The sequence below is a fragment of the Hyposmocoma kahamanoa genome, unplaced genomic scaffold, assembly GCF_003589595.1.
Source record: "Hyposmocoma kahamanoa isolate Upper Pololo Valley unplaced genomic scaffold, ASM358959v1 66, whole genome shotgun sequence".
Classification (NCBI taxonomy): domain Eukaryota; kingdom Metazoa; phylum Arthropoda; class Insecta; order Lepidoptera; family Cosmopterigidae; genus Hyposmocoma; species Hyposmocoma kahamanoa.
In genome coordinates, this window is record NW_020653854.1 from 13,669,072 (window position 1) to 13,688,305 (window position 19,234).

Sequence of the window (19,234 nt, forward strand, 5' to 3'; positions counted from 1 at the left end):
TTTTGACAGGCTGCTTTATAGTCCTTTTTTAAAAATTGCGATCGCAAAACGACTTTACTTAACGAAATTAAATTTCTTTGTTTTCCATCCATTTAGTAATCTTTTCTACCGTTACCGCATATTAAAACTCCCACTTTTAAAGATAACATAAAAGCGATTAAGACACTTTCACACACTCAAAAAAAAAAATCCTAAAAGCCGCCGCAATCTTATCTCGTACCTTAAGGCCATAATTTTTGTTTATCGATATTTCGACACATGGCGCTTGGCGGCACTTTTTTTAAACTAATTTACGTTAAAAAGCTCATAAAAAGTTAATATATACAATATTTTGTTGAAGATACGGGAATCCAACATACATACTAGCACGTCACGAGAAGGGGCATCAGTGTTGTCTGGTCCATTGAGTCGAAAACAACGTATCGTTCCCTGAAAAGTCAACATTTTTGCAGCAAAAAATACACATAATTCATGACTAATGTATTTATGAAAACACAGGTTGAATATAAGCTGACGAAATAAATGTAGTTTCACTGTGTCTGGCTAAACATTAGGCATATAAATATTGAACGTATATTATACGTTTACTCACATGCACTTCGATATCCTAAGCCAGGAGTAACATGTTTCTTTTTCAATAATATTTACATGTTGCATGCACATGTAAATATGGATGGATTTAATAATTCAGTCAGTAATTTAGTTGATAGTAATATGAATCAATTGGAGATGTGTTAAAATAATAATAATAGTTTGTATAACGTGAAAATAAATACACACATGTAAAAAATTATACAATGACTTAAGGATTTGTCATTTAAAAATTCAGACACTGTGTAGTAACATTTTATTAGTCAATAAGTTGATGTGCACATATATTTATGTACGCATAAAAATGTATATCACAAACAAGTAAGTATACTCAAGAATAATCTAACACGTCATCAATGGGTTGATTTAATTTTCTTTGCGCTAATTTATTTCTAATTTGGATGCGTTCGTAAACTGTTTAGGATTTACAATAACAAATGTGGATGAATTCTAAAAATCTCATCGTTCTCAAAAGTTACTATAAGTGCTTGAAAAACAAAAGTTACGTACTTATATATTACGCGAGAGGATCAAAAGATAGGTATTGTCATGATCACAGTTCATGATGAAAGACGACTTTATTATTCATAATTTCTGGGTATTTCTCAAACTAAACTGTAAATTTACAACTAACCTGCGTACCTATTCTTAAAATGCCCGCTAAAATATTGATTTTAAAATGACCACAGACAATAAAACATTTCAAAAGAAAAAAAGTTATTTTATTATAATTATTAATACAAAGATCGAACACTCAGAAAAATCTCCTTCGATCCAGCCGGACTCGCACCGACGTCCTCTAGCTCACCGTGGCAGACGCCATACCAGCCAAGCCACGGAACGAACCAGCGGACCTCACGAATTCTTCCACGTGATTGGGTCGCATCCTTGTATTTGGTTTTTTCAACGACTTTTTAGTCGTAGCGCCATCTATAAGAAATCTGCGAAAGTTTTTTTTTTCTGTGTGTTCGAACTTTGTATTAATAATTATAACAAACTAGTGGAATAATTTCACAAAAACATAATTGAATATCAATTCAACAAAACTTTAAAGTTATTTTATTGTTTAAAATTAGCTAGTGACAAAAAGCGCACGGACTTTTTGTCCAGGGTAAAGTTTAATTACAGGTAAAAAAAACTTTAGTATGTTGCACAGTTTTATAAGTGAGTTTAGTATGTATATTTATTTATTTATTTAAAGGAAGATCGACAGCTTGAAACTAAATTAAATTATAATAGTAACAACTGAGAGCCAATTAAAGATCCTCACAAGTAAAAACATAATAAGGAATCTGGGTGCACAATTTATCTAATTTATTGCATATAAAACATAAAAAAAAGAAAAACCACAGAAGTTGTAAGCCCTACTAAGAGTTAAAGAAGTGCTAATTAAGTGCTCTCATTGTCGAAATCACACTCGTATTGAAAAGATCCAGATCAAAAGTATTACATAAAAATAAGTTAAAATTAATACTTGCACGCCACAAAAACTCGTTTCTTAATTTTATGTACGTAATTATATTTAAAATGTATTAGAATTGATTAATTAGTTCCTTTCCCTAAGCCTGTATAAGGGTAAACACCCAAAATAATGAAAATGAGTAGGTACTTCAAAGAAAAATCCAATTATCTTTAATAACATAAAACCGCCAAGACGCCCCATATTGGAGGCCGAATTGACACGAACAATAAATTTAATTATCCTCAACAGCAAGACAAGGGTTTGTCATTGTACAGCCTTCAAACGCAATATTATGCTCTATTCAAACTTCCTAGGCTGCCTTTGTATATAGTACGGGAGACCGCTGCTTATTGTTTTTGAATAATATAGAAAGATAATCTTATGGAAATTTTAAGGAAAATATAATATAAAATAATCAGCCTATTCAAAATGTTTCCTACTACTACTACTACTGCTGCACTAGTTTTGAAGAATCTCTTACAGTTAATCTTTAGACGTTTTCGTGTTTAAAGTTTCAGAAGTTTTGACTTAAGAGGGAAAATACGAAATTTTTTTATGGTGAACAATATCATAATGAACAATGTTACATTAATTTAATTTACTTTAACTATTTCGTTACTTTACTGATTCATAACTCCCAATGGTATAATAAATAAAGTTCCCTTTGGTGTTCTTCTGCGCCAATAATATTAACCAAGTCGAACTCAAAAAAGTCAACAAACGATCTGTCAAGATTTCAAACATACCGCGGCTCCCAGACTACCATATTCCGAACTATTTGAAATTCAAACGATTCCAAAATCAAAAGCGCCGCGTGGCCGCCACCGATCAGCGCCGCCGTCGCTTTTTGCCTGCGATCGCCCAATTATCTCTGATTGAAATAATAATAGACCCCGCTCGATGCCAGCGCTTGCAGCATACGAAATTAGGCTTCGAGCGCTGAATGTCAACGGAGGGTTTATTAGAACAGGCACTCGAAATTTTAACATGACAAGGCGAAAGTACTGGAAGTACTTTTCGTTTATATTTTTGTAAGCCGCCTCCGAATGTCTTTTGTGACAGAAAATGGGTATGAAATCAATGTTCAACTTCATATAGATGTATAGAAAGCTATAGAATACGCGATTCGCAGCATACACAAGTATGCTAAGTAAATTAAAAGTGTGTAAGTCCAGGTTTCTCAATTTGCATTCACAAAACATAATGAATGGTTTACAGAACAGAATTTTTATTAAAGATTATTAATAATGTTCTTGTTTTTGGAGTGCGACTGTAGTACAGAATACATCCCCTCGATTTGAAGAATGGAAGAATGTCCGTTTTTGTCGATCCCCACCCGCGACGCGTCTGCAGTCACGTTGTGAAGCAGAATTCACATTTTTGAAGTTTCCGATCTAAAAGTCAGAGCAGGCGAATGGATGTTGTCAGCACCTTGCGCGGGATTTGGTCTGAAACGACAATCAAAAGTTGTATTGACTTTTCAGGTCATTTTCAATAAATTACAATACCTACTAACGACAAATACGTCATAACATAGCCGTTGTTTAAAAAATATTAAACTTTAAAATAAATAAATAATATAAAGTTTCCATCTTTGCAGAAAGTTCTACGGGTCAAGAACACGTCCAGCTTGACATTTAAGATGGAAATTCTGCTCCATGCAGCCTGTGATAAGAACGGTACAAAGTGTCAAGCTTAATGTGCACTTGACTGCACGTAGTACGGTTGAAAAAACTGGCTTATCTAAAACTGATGTACAACCGCGTTAAATTTTAATTAACAAACAGTGGTACATCTGTGGTTAGCACGACAGGGCGTGACTTGCGCGAGAACGTCATGCAGAGCGAGATACTGCTATGCAGGAATGTATAGAGAATAGCAATATTTCGCGCTTCTATGTCACTCACACACGCAAGTCGCGCTCTGTCGTCCTAGCCCTACTGATGAAAAGTGATAACTGCCTCCTACACATTGCGGCACTAAAGAAGTTATTCTCTAATGGGAACACGATACTCACTTCGGGGCAAACATGAAGATGACTTTTTAGAAAAGCGGTTTGTCTCAAAAATACCTAAGTCGCTAGGGAGACAGTTTTATAACAGTTGAGGTGTATTTTGAGTGTAAAGTCGTCGATCCGTATATCCGCCCAATGTTGTCACACGACAATTTAAAGCCCTGTAAAGCTCAAAATTTTGCATATTCTGTATACAGCTCAGTATAAGTAAAAAAATAAACATTTTTGGTTTGTTTCCGCCACTTCTAGAAAAGCATTGATATGCCCCTGCCAGAGAAGGTTATCACAATTGAAGCCAGGAACAATCCCACAGCACTTTGATTGTATTGGCTTGGTGATGATAACAATAGACCGATTTCCGGTTGTAGTGATGAAGATCAAGAAATGATTATAGAGACGTGAGACGCCCTGTAGCGAGGTGGGTGGACGGTATAGACAAAATCGTGAACCGCACAAACTGCAGGTCTTCCTTAGTTTGTGCAGCAGTGGATAAATAAATATAAATAATTAATTATACAAAGATTGAACACTAAGAACAATTTCTTCGATCCGGCTGGATTTGAACCAGCGTCTTCCAGCAAACCTTGCAAGACGCTATGCGAACTAAGCCCCGGAACGAACCAACACACCTCACGATTTTTTCTATGCGCTTGTTGCAGATTAGATCACATCTGCCGTCTGTAAGTTTTAAAATATTTTTTTCTTCATACTTTGAGATTTTGTAAATAACGAAGAAGTCGTTAAAACCAAAAACAAAGATCTGCACAAACAGCCCTACCAACAGTAAAAGTTTGCAGCGGATCTGGTCTGGTCTGGTCATTTTGTCTGTCGTTCTATAAAAGAATACGTCTTCAAATATTTGCTACGTGTTTTGAGCCGTATACAGAGGCACTTCACAAACTGCGGAATGGAACGCAAATGCTTAAGAATGTGCCGCCTATGGTTTTGTTTTTGCTCCTTGGATGATAATCACCCTATTGTCTTTTTCTTAATGCACTTTGGAAGTATCAAAATGATGACCTCAGTGGCTCAGTGGTTAACACTGTGGGCACTAAACAAGTACCCGGGTAAATTGTTTATGAAATTTTTAAACGAACTTCACGGTTTCCGATTTTCCGGTCTTATTGTTGTGGGTAATGCCTCGGAGTTAATTCCGTTGTTCTGGGACTTATAGTACAGGGAACCCTTTGCCTTGAGACTCGTGTTGTTGTTTGTCACATTGTTGCGTTTGTTTCAAACTATACGTTAGCGTTAGAGTGTAAATCGGTTTTAGTTTATGATAAACTTTTGATTTGGTTTTTTAAAATTTTATCTACATCTGCTTAAGTACTATTAAAATAGGAATTATATAGTAATCAGACTTTACATTAATTCTTTTTTATTGATTTTAAAATGTTATGAGTAGCTATGTAGTAATTATTATGTAACATATAATATCCGAGGTATTGAGAAACCGTGTCAAAACTATTAGCAGTAGAGCTCCTTATGAAAGAATTCGTTCATGGAAGTACCTACTACCACCTTACCTATTTCAACTTGTCAACTTATGTCTCAGGATGACGGGCGCAGTGGCAGAGCCCCTCAAATCTTTGCGATTTAAAGCTTTGAGTGGCATTGCAACTGCTATAGATAGGCGTGTCGCTTACCAACGGGCGCACGACTTGTTCGTCCCGTCACTTTTATCATAAAAAGCATTGAAAGTAAATATTTTATAACCATAATAAAATGAAACTACATTTCAATGCATAATTATTTGTTTCTATGCTTTAGCGTGACCATTTATGGCGAAGTCTAAATCAAAACAATATTATGCAAAAAAAAGAGAATGCACATTTTAGAATGCACCTTCATGTCCATCAAAACGCGATTTACATCAACAACGCGTTTGATTTCAATCGACATTTGCAACGAACAATCGATTTAGTATTCGATTCGAATGCAGATATTCTGCATGCATATTTCATATCCTCTGTACTGAACTTTAATTAGTTTAGACCGCACACGGTGTAGCAGTATTTTTCTCTTTGCCACGTATTTACAGAGCTTGTTGAAATGTCAATTGCAGACCAAAGTAGGTATTTATGGTCTTTCATTTTAGTTTCTTGTAAACGTAAAGATAAAATCTTTTTCTCGGAAACTGGGCTATTGTAAACATGATATATGAAGTAGTGAACGATGCCAAAGTAGTTATTATATAGATAAATAAATTATATTTGAAAATGATTTCCTTTTTTAATGGTACCAGGTGACGGAATGAACAAGTCGAGCGCCTTGTGGTACGCGACATGCCTGTTTACGTCAGTTACAGTGCCGCTCAGAGCTTTAAATCGCAAAGATCTGAGGGGGCACTGCTACCGGGTCCATCACCAAAGTAAAATTCAAAGTCAAATCAATCATTTATTCCATAGGTAAAAAATTTTTACACTTGAAAATGTAAGTTTTTAAGCTACTGCTCGTTCACTGCGCTGACTTCCTTGAGAAGAACGAGCAAGAAACTCTAGGGATTGTTCTTTTCAAATAAACTTAAATGCTATGGAATAAATACACTTTGAATCATAGGTAACTGTGTGGAATCTAGGCTCACGTTGTTTTTCCATGCATCTAAACATACTCTTCAATTTTGTAATAAGACTTTTCAGTCTCATCAAAATTCTTAAAACGAGGGAATGCACCTATATATCACAAACGACCTTCATTTCTTTATTGTTAAAATTGACGTCGATTAGGTACTATAAAAATTTTGAGGTGAGTATTGTGTATTCTGGTACTTAGTTTTATAATTATTGTACTTTTTTATATCATTTTGTTATTTGTTACCGCCTTCCTTTTCCTATGTTATCGTTCCGTTTGTATTCCGTGCATTGGCAGCACCGTGACACTCGTGCACGGGTATCTTTATTTGTAACTACTTGTCGATGACAATTCGTCTAATTCTCCTTGATGACCGCCACTCCTTCAGCCGGCCTTGATCTCGCTCGTGTAATGTAGTTTTACTTAATACATGTGTAGTATTAGACTGGGACTACGTGAGGCGCACTATAAGTTTACGGAATGAATAAGAAAAAAATATTATAAATGGTCAGAAATGAATTTATTGTTTCTCAAAATATTCTCCGTTAGCGTTAATGCACTTTTATCATACGAATGAACCAATTTTGAAAACATTTATGCCACTCCTCCGTGACAATCTCTGAAACATACTTTTCATACTCTTCGACAGTCTCTTCAGTTGATGAAAATCGTTAACCGCGTAACTGGTTCTTCATTTTTGGAAACAAATAAAAGTCACAAGGTACCAGGTCGGGACTGTACGCAGGATGGCTCATAAGGTCAACGTTGTTCACCTTCAAAAATTCATTTGTCTGTCCGGCCATGTGAGAACTGGCATTACGCGCGCCACTTTTATTGGTTTCGGCTCATCTCGAAAGACCACACCAAATTTGATGCCCCTTCGTTGAAACTGGTAAGCATGGCATAGCACCAAGTGACGCGATGCGATCCGTTTTTTGAGCCTCAGTCAAATTGTGTGGGATCCACCGAGAGCACAGCTTTTTCACACCCAAATGTTTGTGTAGTATTTGAGTCATGCCTATGCCTAAAGATGCCCGAATCTCATGGTGTGTCATATGCCTGTCTGTTTGGATCATAAGGCGTACAGCATCGATGTTTTTGTTGTTCACAGCAATGGACGGGCGACCATCACGAAATTCGTCACTGAGATTCACACGACCGCGTTCTGCAAACCAGCTATAAATAGTCGTCTTGCATGGTGCTTCATCGCCAAAAGCAGTTTGAAGCCGAGTGAAGCTCTGCTGAGCTATTAAGTTGCACTTATAGTCGTAGAAAATCATACTACGAAAATTTTCACGAGTTAAATCCATGGTGAAGTAGACAACCAATTTCTAAAAATGACGCCACAATGTAAAACAAGTGACAGTCAGATGCAACAAACTGTATTCTACAGCCAAAGAGTTCCATTTTCAAATGTTGTAATTACTTTTTAAATATTGTTTATGTTAGTGGCCAGTTCCGGAAACTTATACTGCACACTATGTATTATATAACTAAGCACAACGTAAAATATAACAAATTTTGTTGACCAAACCTTCAGCATTATCATTTCTCTAAGGCTAGGGTACAAGCTAACTGACATACTTGGTACTTGGTGCAACGGGCTGGTATCCGCAACTCGACGACAAAGCGCCCATTTTGCGTGTGATGTAGACTACTGACATGTAGAAAGATCTTAATGTTGGTGAGCACGTTTAATGTAAGGACACTTTTTATTTATAGGGAAACTCTAATATCTAATTACAGAGGTTAGTTATGTTTTCGGAGTAATAAATGAACAGCCTTTAAAACGTCATAAACCATAATGAGGTAAAAACAGAATAATAAGTATTGTAGTAAAAAAAAATCATTAACTCTAAAAACGATAAAAGGTACACGTCTATTCATATTTAACGGCCCACCCAAGTTTTGACGCAAACAAAAGCCTCAGGTAATTACGTCAGAATAATTGTTGTCGGCGCCAAGGATTGGCGTCAAGAAATTGAAGGTTTTATTCTCTTTTTTCAAGTAAATTTTTAGAGCCATTTGTCAAATACTTGACGCACAAATTTGGCAAATTTTCGCCTAATTCCAACAAATTAATGGGATGGTCGAACGTCACTTGAGGGCATGATTAAATGACTATTGTCTCTGGCTCTGTAATTTTCAACTCTTGCGGCAATAGAGGTGAGCTATACAGTAGTAGTAGTGGATAACAGTTATTTCTGACTCGTACAATCTGTGACATAAGGTATTATGAGTATTGTAGGGTTATGATTTTGTATTGCCAACGATAGTATGTTTTATTGCAATTATTGACTATTTAAAAAAACATTAAAAAACTGTTCATAATTTGCGTCGACAATTGTTAATTATGCTTTACGCAATTACATTTATTGGATCAGTGTTATTATTTGACTTGTTGTAAGAATTATTGTTGTTGTTATTGGTACATATACCAATAATAAACCAAAGTTTATTATTGTATAATTAGTATTATTACTGATGCGATTAAATTTGTTGTTGTTGTTATTTCTGTAATTATAGTTTTTATAAGAATTGATTTTGTTAGAAGTAGTACCTCCGTAAGCATTCTCGGGTGCTAAGGTATACATATAAATTATAAATAGGTGTTCTGGCAGTTCCGTAAATCAATATAAATACATATAATTGCCTAAATTGATAATGTTTACTTAAATATAATGTACTTCATTATTTTGTTACCTAGTATTACCTGCTATTTAAATACTATCCGTATCTTCTCTAAAACTAAAATAGCTAGTTTCTCAAATTACTACCACAGTTCCAATGGAAATGGCAGCATGATTGGCCGTCTGTGGTTTCGGCAAATTACATATCATCGCCGCCGAATGCCGAAAGCCGAAAGACGTAATGCCGAACATTGGCGCCTTGTTATATTATTGATCATACGTTTGCTCTTTGGTGGACAGAGCCGGCGGTGGGGAAATTCTTAATTTGTATTCAAAAATTTTATGTGGCGTGTAATTTTTAACCATTATAATTTGGTCTTACTTTATTCGTCAGTCTAACCTAGCTTCATAATTCGTGTTAAAAAAGGAAAAAATATACATAAGTGTTATGCATTATATAAATAAGTGATATACATAATTCAACTGTCTATGTGGCCGAACGGTTAACGTGAGGCCCCGGGTTCGATTCCCGGACTGGGAGAAATATTTGTACCTATACTTGTTGTAAATACAAAATTTATTTCTCACGTGAATTTGGGTGTAATTTTAGGTTGTCTATGTGTGTGTCCATGGAACCTACGAAACCATGGAAACCCTGTATGTTTCCCTAGTGTGAGACAATGAGTGTAAGCGGTATTATATTATTATTATTATATCTATTTTAGACTCTCGCCTCTCCCAAGGCCTAAAAGATTAATTATGAATTTTGAAATGGGAGAGGCGGTATTTCCCGGCAATGGCATAGTCGGCCGGGGTCAGGGACTCAGGTTCAAGAACCGGTGAACAATACGTTATTATTATCTATTTTAAAATAGTGTATAAGGGCAACACGCCCGGATGCATTTGCAAAACCGGGGAAAACTTTTTCTTCGATGATAACAATATTTATGAAGACTTGGTCAGACCCTGCTCATCTGGCATCCTGTTATCGAAGGCAGCAACAGGGCTATGAACGGCGGGACAGAGGAGCAGTGAGGTAAAGAATATGAAGGAAAGGTAGATGAAACTCGAAAGCTGTCTGCAGAATATTCGAGGATCACAACAACAACACATGTGATTATTTTATCAACTTTTCAAACTGAATGCCTACCTGTATTCAATCGAGTGCTCCATAATAACTAGAATTACGTGATTAGAGAGCTGTCTATTGTTACCTAAGTATTTTTAGGGATCAGTAAAAATTGAATTGACAGTTTCCTGATTGCTTGTTGCACATCGGTTTTCATGGTGACGCCATCCCTGAGGTCCCGGGTTCGATCCGCAACCTGGTTAACGTAGAAAACTAACTTTTCCATATTATTTCGGGCCTGGAAGTTTGTGGTAACGTCGTTGATTTCGATTTCGATGACACAAATGCTATAGTTACTTACTTTGGGATCAGGACCAATGATGATTATGTGATGTTGTTGTCTAATTAAGTAAGGTGAGGATTGACAAACTTGACATGATTCCAAATTTCAATAAATTATTGAATTTCTCTTGCGGACAACCCGAACATAGTGCTATCTTATCAGCATCAAAACACAATTTTTTTCGGGATTGTCTTGGACACTTGAAAACTATCACATATTATCAATAAATTAACATCAATTACTTCAATTCAATTGAGTAAAAAAACTATTTTCAATTAAAATACAAATTTGGAAAGAATGTGTTGGTACTGATTTTTTAATTTTTTTTTGTTCAACCCAAACTCAACTACCTAATAACTAGCTATTCTGTTACGTAAATTTCTAGCAAAAGGTTGTCTGGCAGCAATTGCTTAAAGCGATAAGACCGTCTCTTGTACCACCGCTTATTTTCTTAAACTGTTTTGTATTTGTTTCCATTAAGGTGTACAATAAAGAGTTTTTGTATTGTATTGCGTTATGACTACGTACTCGTATAAATGATATTACATTTCTAAAAATTATGTCAGATATCTTCTTCGTTGGTTCGTTCACAGTAGAAGAAGAGCTACTTGTGAAAGTGTTCGTCCAAGGAAGTACTGCCACATTACCTATTTCTGCCGACAAGCAGCACTGCGAGTAAGGGTGCTGGTGAAATTACAGGCACATGGGACTTGTCACTTATGGTTGAGGGTGACAGACGCAGTGGCAGTGTATCAGATCTTTGCGATTTAAAGCTCTGCTCTGCTCTTGCCTAACACCAGGCACAGGATTTATTTGTCGTGCCACTTGGCATCATAAAAAAAGTTCATATAGTCAAGTAATATTCAGCATTTATAATAAGAAATCAGATTTAAGTTTAAGCCATTTCAGTGACTTCAAAATTATTTTCTTCCCTACAGAACTCATAAAATAAAAAATATATCGTTTTTTATGATAGCCCTTAAAACCGGAACCTTAATGACGGTAACTTAACTAGGGAATTGCACGTAAGTATAGCTTAGTTAAATACAACTTTGCCATGAGTTAAGTGTAGGCCTTGCTTGGCGTAGTATTTTACAATTTAAAGCTATTTACTGCTTTGTGTCAATGGTTAAGTAAGTGGAAATGTAGTTATTTTCTCTCAGTAAATAAATTGTGTGTTAAAATTACTTTTTCTAAAACACTATGCCATACTGCGCTAGACAACATTTTCATATTTTTTTAAGTGATGTGATGGGTGAACAAGTCATGCGCCTGGTAGTAATCGACACGCCTATCCAGAACAGTTGCAGTGCTACTCAGAGCTTTAAATTGCAAAGATCTTAGGGGCACTGCCACTGCGCTCGTCACCCTGAGACATAAGTTGACAAGTCCATGTGCCTATCATTAAGTGCCAGATAACTACACCATTTGCCTGTACTAGATCATTCCATGTAGGTACTTTGAGTATAGTGCAACGGAATTACCTTTGGGGCATTTCACAGAACACCCAGACCAGAACCAATTTATCCGGGACTTCCTCATCCAGTTTGTTGTTAAGCTATCAAGGACGTCAATATGTGTACTTATCAATAATTAAATACTTACGTATACGTAAAGGATTATAAATAATGATATACCTAATTTGTAAGTCTGAGGCGGTGTTAAGATTTGAATAGGTAAATGTAGAATTATCATAATGACTACAAAGGTAAATAATTAAGTGTGGTTGACTTTTGCATGTGTTGTGTTTTTTTTATGATACTAAGTGAAGGGACGAACAGTCATGCTCCTGGTGGTAAACGACACAATTGCAATGCCACTCAGAACTTTATATCGCAACGATCTGAGGTGCGCTGACTCTGTGCCCATCACCTTGGGACATAAGTTGAAAAGTCCCATCTGCCTGTAATTTCATCGGCACCCCTTACACTTCAAAAACGGAACACAGTAATGCTGACGTTACTGCTTGGCGGCAGAAATAGGTAAGGTGGCAGTAGAGCTCCTTGTGAAAGAGTTCGTCCAGGGAAGTACCATTTCCTTTTCTTAAAGGTTCATTCTAGCTTTCATTATACCTTGCCGCCAAGCAGTAATGAGAGCATTTCTGCTTTGCGGTTTTAAAGGGTAAGGAAGCTGGTGAAATTAGAGGCACATGGGACTTGTCAAATTATATTGCAGGGTGACGGGCGCAGTGGCAGTGCCCCTTAGATCCTTGAGATTTAAAGCTTTGAACGGCACTGGAACTGCTGTGGACAAGCGTATCGCTTACACCACCAGGCGCTCTTCTTCGTCCGTCATAAAAAAGAACTGCTTGTCATATTTAAATATTTGTCTTTTAAGCATTCATAATTATCCCATTACTGTAGTTATGACAATTTACAGCCAGTAGTTGTTACCATCAAAATAGTTTCAATTCATTATCATCGCAAAATTGAGATACCTTACTTTAGTTCAACACTTCCTTATTTCAAACAGCATTTGAATTTCAAATAAATTGACATAAATCTTAGTCAAGTTAACGCGGCATCAAGCTCGTCATTGCATAAATTGCATCGAAACGCAGATGCAAGGCGGCCATGTTACTTTCTGACGTCACGAGGCGTGGCGAGCAAGGCTCCGCCTCCCGCCCGCTCGTTCTTATGAGACTTTTGGAAGTTTCACTTTCAAAAAGTTTGTTTATGATTTTTAAAAATAAAGTCTTATAAACACATTATTAATATGGTAATTAAAATGTTGTAAATTATGTGGAAATTCATATACAGTGTACACGTTGATTACTTTAATCTAAATTCGTCTAATTTAATCCAATTTAGATTTATTGCCCTAATGTTGCTATGTAGTTCTCTTTTTAAACTCTCTAGCCTTACATCAAATGGCAAATTAGAGGTTTTTATAGAGTAAGTGGTAAGTTCTTGACTTTATTTCCAAGAATTTATGGAATCCGTACAATTAAAAAATAAAATGAAAATATTAAGTTTTATGTTATTTGATTTATTTGACATATTATCAAATAGCTACTTTTAAATTTAACTGGCAATCACGCAACTGGTGTTATAAACAAAATATCAAAATAATTTGATATAGGAAAATATATTGTATAGGTGTTAACATTATGATATATTTTTCTATTCTTCGTTCTTAAAATGCGCGCAATGTGCACCAGTATACAAGAAAGTTTGAAATGTAAAGTTAGATAGCCTTCATTTGATTATGTACTTTTCGTTTTATCTGTGCTAATTTATTGTAATTAAATAGTTTTTATCAAACAAAAGTTACATGTTACTGTAGACAATGAGTGCTAATAAGTACCTAGGTTAGAAAATAATAGAGTAATTCAGGTCATAACAATGTCGCGTTACGACAATTTAAAGTATAATGTCAAGGGATAATAATATGATCGTCACATACACAAATGATACAATAGCACGAACCCACCTATTTGTTAATTTAATATGTAAATTTTTCTAGTGAGTATTAAAATATATTCATACAGATTCACAATGACATGGCACATAATTCGAGTATATAGAGAACCCAAAAAATCTTTATGATTTTACATTCTTCTCTTTTTTCTGTCAAATCATCAACTTGGGTTCTAAACTAAAAAATCGAACAGGTGACCGAAATTCGGCGTAACACAGCAGTCGCGTCTCATCACCCCGTCAGACGTCGGCGAGTGTGTCGGCGTATGTCGGCGATGTCGGCAATAATTCAACATGGCGGCAAAAAGCGTCGGCGAAGATCAAACGGCGGCGAACACAGACGCCGCCTGAAATGACTTGTTTCTCAGTTAGCTTAGTGTAAACAGCCCGATACATCAAAGGAGCCGAGGTGTGGTGCCCGATCGTGGGTGTTTTCGATGGCGTCTTTCGATATCGTTTCGACTATCGATTTGGGGTAAAACCAACACTTTAAAAAGAGAACCTATCTAGTTACATTTTCGTAATAAACCTAAAATTTAAAAGCTTGACTAATATTATTATTAAATTTGTAATTTTATTATCAGATTGAAGTATTTTAGGCAATTGGTTAATCACTGACTATCATCACACTGTTTGATATAATTCTTGGTATTTTAAATTCCACATCAAAAGCTCCTTTCTATAATCGTACAGTCGAAAACCGACATCATGTTACCATCTTCCAATCCATCCTATTTTTGTCCATGTCGGCGTCGTATATTTTTACGGGTTCTTCCGTTAATTTGTCAGAAATACAATATTTATTCAAAGCCGGGGGGCCGCGTGATTACTTTAATGAGGGCCCCCGAACTATCAATTAAGCGGCGCCTGCGCCGGTCTCGTCAGAGACTAGAAAAATAGAGGTGCGACGGATGGTAATAGGTTGTTAAGTAATATATTTAGGGACTATTTAAATACATGTGACACTGCCCTGTTTATACCGCTATGATAATAACGCAATAACAAACGCACTCACTCAACATAGCCCTATACTAGGGAAACCATGGGTCGCGGGTGCCATGGACACACACATACACAACTACAAATTACACCCAAACTCACGAGAGAAATAAATGTAGGTCATACAAATATTTCTCCCGGCCCGGGAATCGAACCTGGGACCTCTGCGTGGCAGTCCGGCACGGTAACCGTTCGGCCACGAAGGCAGTTAAAATGATTAAAAGGATGTTTTTTGTTTCTGTTACAATGTATTTTCTGTAATATAATTTTTTCGATATAATATCCGTGTAACAGCTACATTTTTGTAGTACCTTTTGTTTTTGTTTTCTTTTTTTACTAAATGCGATTTTTATTTTCTTGTGCAATAAATTATTAAAATAATAGTAAAAAATGATATCAGTATATCAGTAACTATTACCGGATTCTTGACAACTCTACCTCAATATATCATAAACTTCCTTTAATGTTACGATGAATGGTACTTTTTGATGTGTCTGGACCGCGCTTAATGCCGCTAATGTTACCACGGGCCTTAATGATACCGTCTAGCCGTGTGTATCACCCTTACTTTTGGAATTAATCATTCAATTTTTATTTTTTATTTTGCTGTTATAAGTGGAACGAAATGCCGATTTCCGGTTTTTGTAAAGTTTAACCGATTTAGTTTTTCACATTTTTTAATAAATACTTCTAAATTATAGATGAATTTGAATGGATGTTGATCTCCGTGAAATAATGGCGCCAGTATCAGCTTAGGTGATGATTTTTGTATTTGGATGAAAAATTGGCTCGTGTGCTGTTTTTGTTTTGGATTTTTTTTGCACAGGTCTCAAACTAGAGAATTACCTGTACTATGAATACCAGGGCAACAAAATTCACATTTCCCAAATTGGCTATTGGGTATCCAACCCAGGACCTTCTCATCCAGTGCCCACAGTGCGAACTATTGGGTCTAGAGGTCGTCATATGCAGGTACACTTGTATAGTGATATTAGCGAAAGCTCGGAATTGCATATGGGGTATTTGTGTGTTTCCAGAAGAATTTGTGGTTGTATTTGTGATTTTGTATTTGTGGTTTTTATGCGAACAGCACACTACTACAGAATTCCGAGTTCTTGTTAATATCACTGTGATGTTTAGACATTACATCACTAGTAATGTGCGTGTTTATGATAATAAGCCACATATAATACTTAAGTATCTACGTAGTTCTCTGTTTTAGCTTCGTACGTAGCACAAGGTTCCGATACCCCGTGAGAGATGCGTGACCAGTAGACATTTATAGATCGACAAGAGAAGAAGAAAGCAGAACCGGCATTTCATTACATCTGTTTGATTAACAAGTAAATAAAAAAATAACTTGAAAATGGTTTAAGATAATCGTTTCTAACTCACAAAAAGTCCCATAACGTGATACTTATTAAAGTTGTTAAAAAGCACTTAAACGACGTCATACGTCAAGCTTATCAAATGGTGACGACGGTGACTCGCGCGCAACTTTATGCCATCTGCGCACGCAATCTTGCCATGATAAATTGTCGTAACGTTTGCGATGTAAGGCTCAATTTACATTGTTGCGGAATGGAACGGAAGCGAAATTGTACATAACTAACTTTATGTCAATAGTGTTAAGAAACAAACTTTATACGATACAGTAGCTGTGAGAATTCCCCGGAAGACGCGCGACTTTTTTTGTATCTAGTTTTTACGTTTTTCTTTAATTACAAAAACTAGCTTCCATTCCTTTCCGCGGCGATGTAAACTGAACCTTACGTGAACAAAATTAACTTAAACAAAATTAAATTAAAAGTACCTACACTATAATTTTTGGTCGATAAAAGGGAAAGGATAAAGTGAATGTTAATTATTAAATTAAAATGATGCAATAAACCCGTAATATTGGCTTAACAAGACAAAGGTTAGCCATGGCTCATAATCGACGCAGCAGAATTACCAAAATTGTAAGCAACATCGACGGTTACGACAGTGTTTAATTACCTAAACTTGAAGGAATTAATACACATAGAGCGAATAATACCTCTCGCTGAAATCCCGGTTAATTAAAAATGATTAACTAAAGTTTGGTTGTATATTTTTGAAAACTAGCGTTTATTTTACTACGGTGGTGTATTCAGAAGGTAAGTGTTGTTATTGTAAATAAATATATGATTATTACTTTGTAGGAAATGAAAATCTTTTTTCGGATGTAAATCGCGGATATTTGTTTAAAAAAAACATTTCGGACCCTTTAAAGGTCCAATGGTCGCGGCTGACTTGATATTACTTTCTTTTGATTCTTAGCCTTTTATGTTTTAAAATTCCGGGATTTCTAATAGGAAGTATTATGCACTCTTCTGTATCTATTACTTACGAACAGATTAGTCACCTTAATTGCTGCAAATAGGTAATGTTTACAATTGTTGAATTTCGAAAATTTAAAAACTGAATAAAAAATAAAGACACAGTCTTTACATTTATTAATATACAAACTTTGTATCCTTTTAGGAAATCCAAATAAAAAGTAATAAAGAAAATGTTCCATAAGTGTTTTTAATTTACGTTTCCCAGCTTCATTTAGATCAATTTAGTCTGTTTCACTTCTATCAACGGTAATTAGAAACCTACTTACTTAGAAAAAGCATAAAAAACGTATGGTGAGGCAATTAAAATTCCCATCGGCGGCGTGAAAGGGATTTTGTATGACGATCGCGGCGCGCTTTTCAATTAGCCGCATTTTCATGCCTTATGGTAGCAAGAAAACAGGGTTACCAAGTACAAATAAACTTAAAGGGTGGCCGTTTCACAAAATATATTTTTTTTATGTCACCAAAATTTACACAATTACGTTTTGTTTCGCGTTCCAACACACATCATATTATCTATCACACTCAATTAAAATAATTAAACAAGCAAATTTTAATATAAATTTAAAAGTCCGAACAGTTACTTAATATAATTTTCGTAGTTTAGCATTTAAAACTAATATACGCTGAAAAAAATTACCATATTGATAAATATTTTATACACATTGTTTTCAAGCTGTATATTTTTATCCATCACAGGTTTTAATGAATACAAGTAATGTCATTTTTTTTCTTATTTTATACCAAATAAATGCACGAAAAAGTCGTGCGCCTGGTGGTAATCGACACGCCCGTCCATAACAGTTGCAGTGCCACTCAGAGCTTTAAAACTTTGAGCTATGCCACTGCGCCGGTCGCCCTGAAACATCAGTTGACAAGTCCCATGTCCGTAATGTCAGTAGCGCCTTTACCCTTCAAAACCGGAACGCAGTAATGTTCACATTACTGGATAGGGGCAGTAATAGTTAAGGTTGTTAGTACTTCCTTGGAAGAATTGGTCCAAGGAAGTACTTCCACAAAGAGCTCTACTACTATTGTTGTCATAACTAAAGCTGCTTTAAAGTTTGGTTTATTCGTCATCTTCGTTTTTATACTGTCCCTAAAACAGTAATTTACAGTTCATTATATTTACTATTAATTTTTTTACAGAAATGATGACTTGGACGTTTTTTCACCTAATTGTAAGAAAAAGGCAATCAGTAAAGTGTTCATATTTCTAGAATTATTTGTGTTTCATTTATGTTATTACTTTTTATTTTGCCTGTTCTCATTACACTATGTTAAGTACTTTCTGGATGTTGACTCTCTCCTATGTAAGGACAAAGACAGATTCTGTAAATGTGAATATAATACGTAAGCAATGTAAGTTTGCTTTGTCAAAGTGATTACGTGAAATATTTGACATTTTTTATGGAAACTAATTCAAATAAAAAGTTTATCAGCCCTAACTCCTTGGGTGGTGCATACCGTAGAGGCATTCGGTCACATATACATTAAAGTCACAGTAAACATAATGTTTTTTTGAACTAAATTTGAACTCATTATCGTCATGGCATGGTTAATTTAACACTACTCTGTCCTGTTGCTAGTTCTGTCTCAGTTTAAGGTGGAGTCAGTCACACAGTCCTTTGGCCTTCTCTACGTCTTTAAGCCCGTCCGTGTGGCGGTCTGCCTATACCTCTTCGTTTCCATCGCGGTTTTTGCAGCAAGGTAAGCATCTTACGCTATTTTTAACGTTCGATACAGGTATAGAATCAAGAGCATGTCAAACCT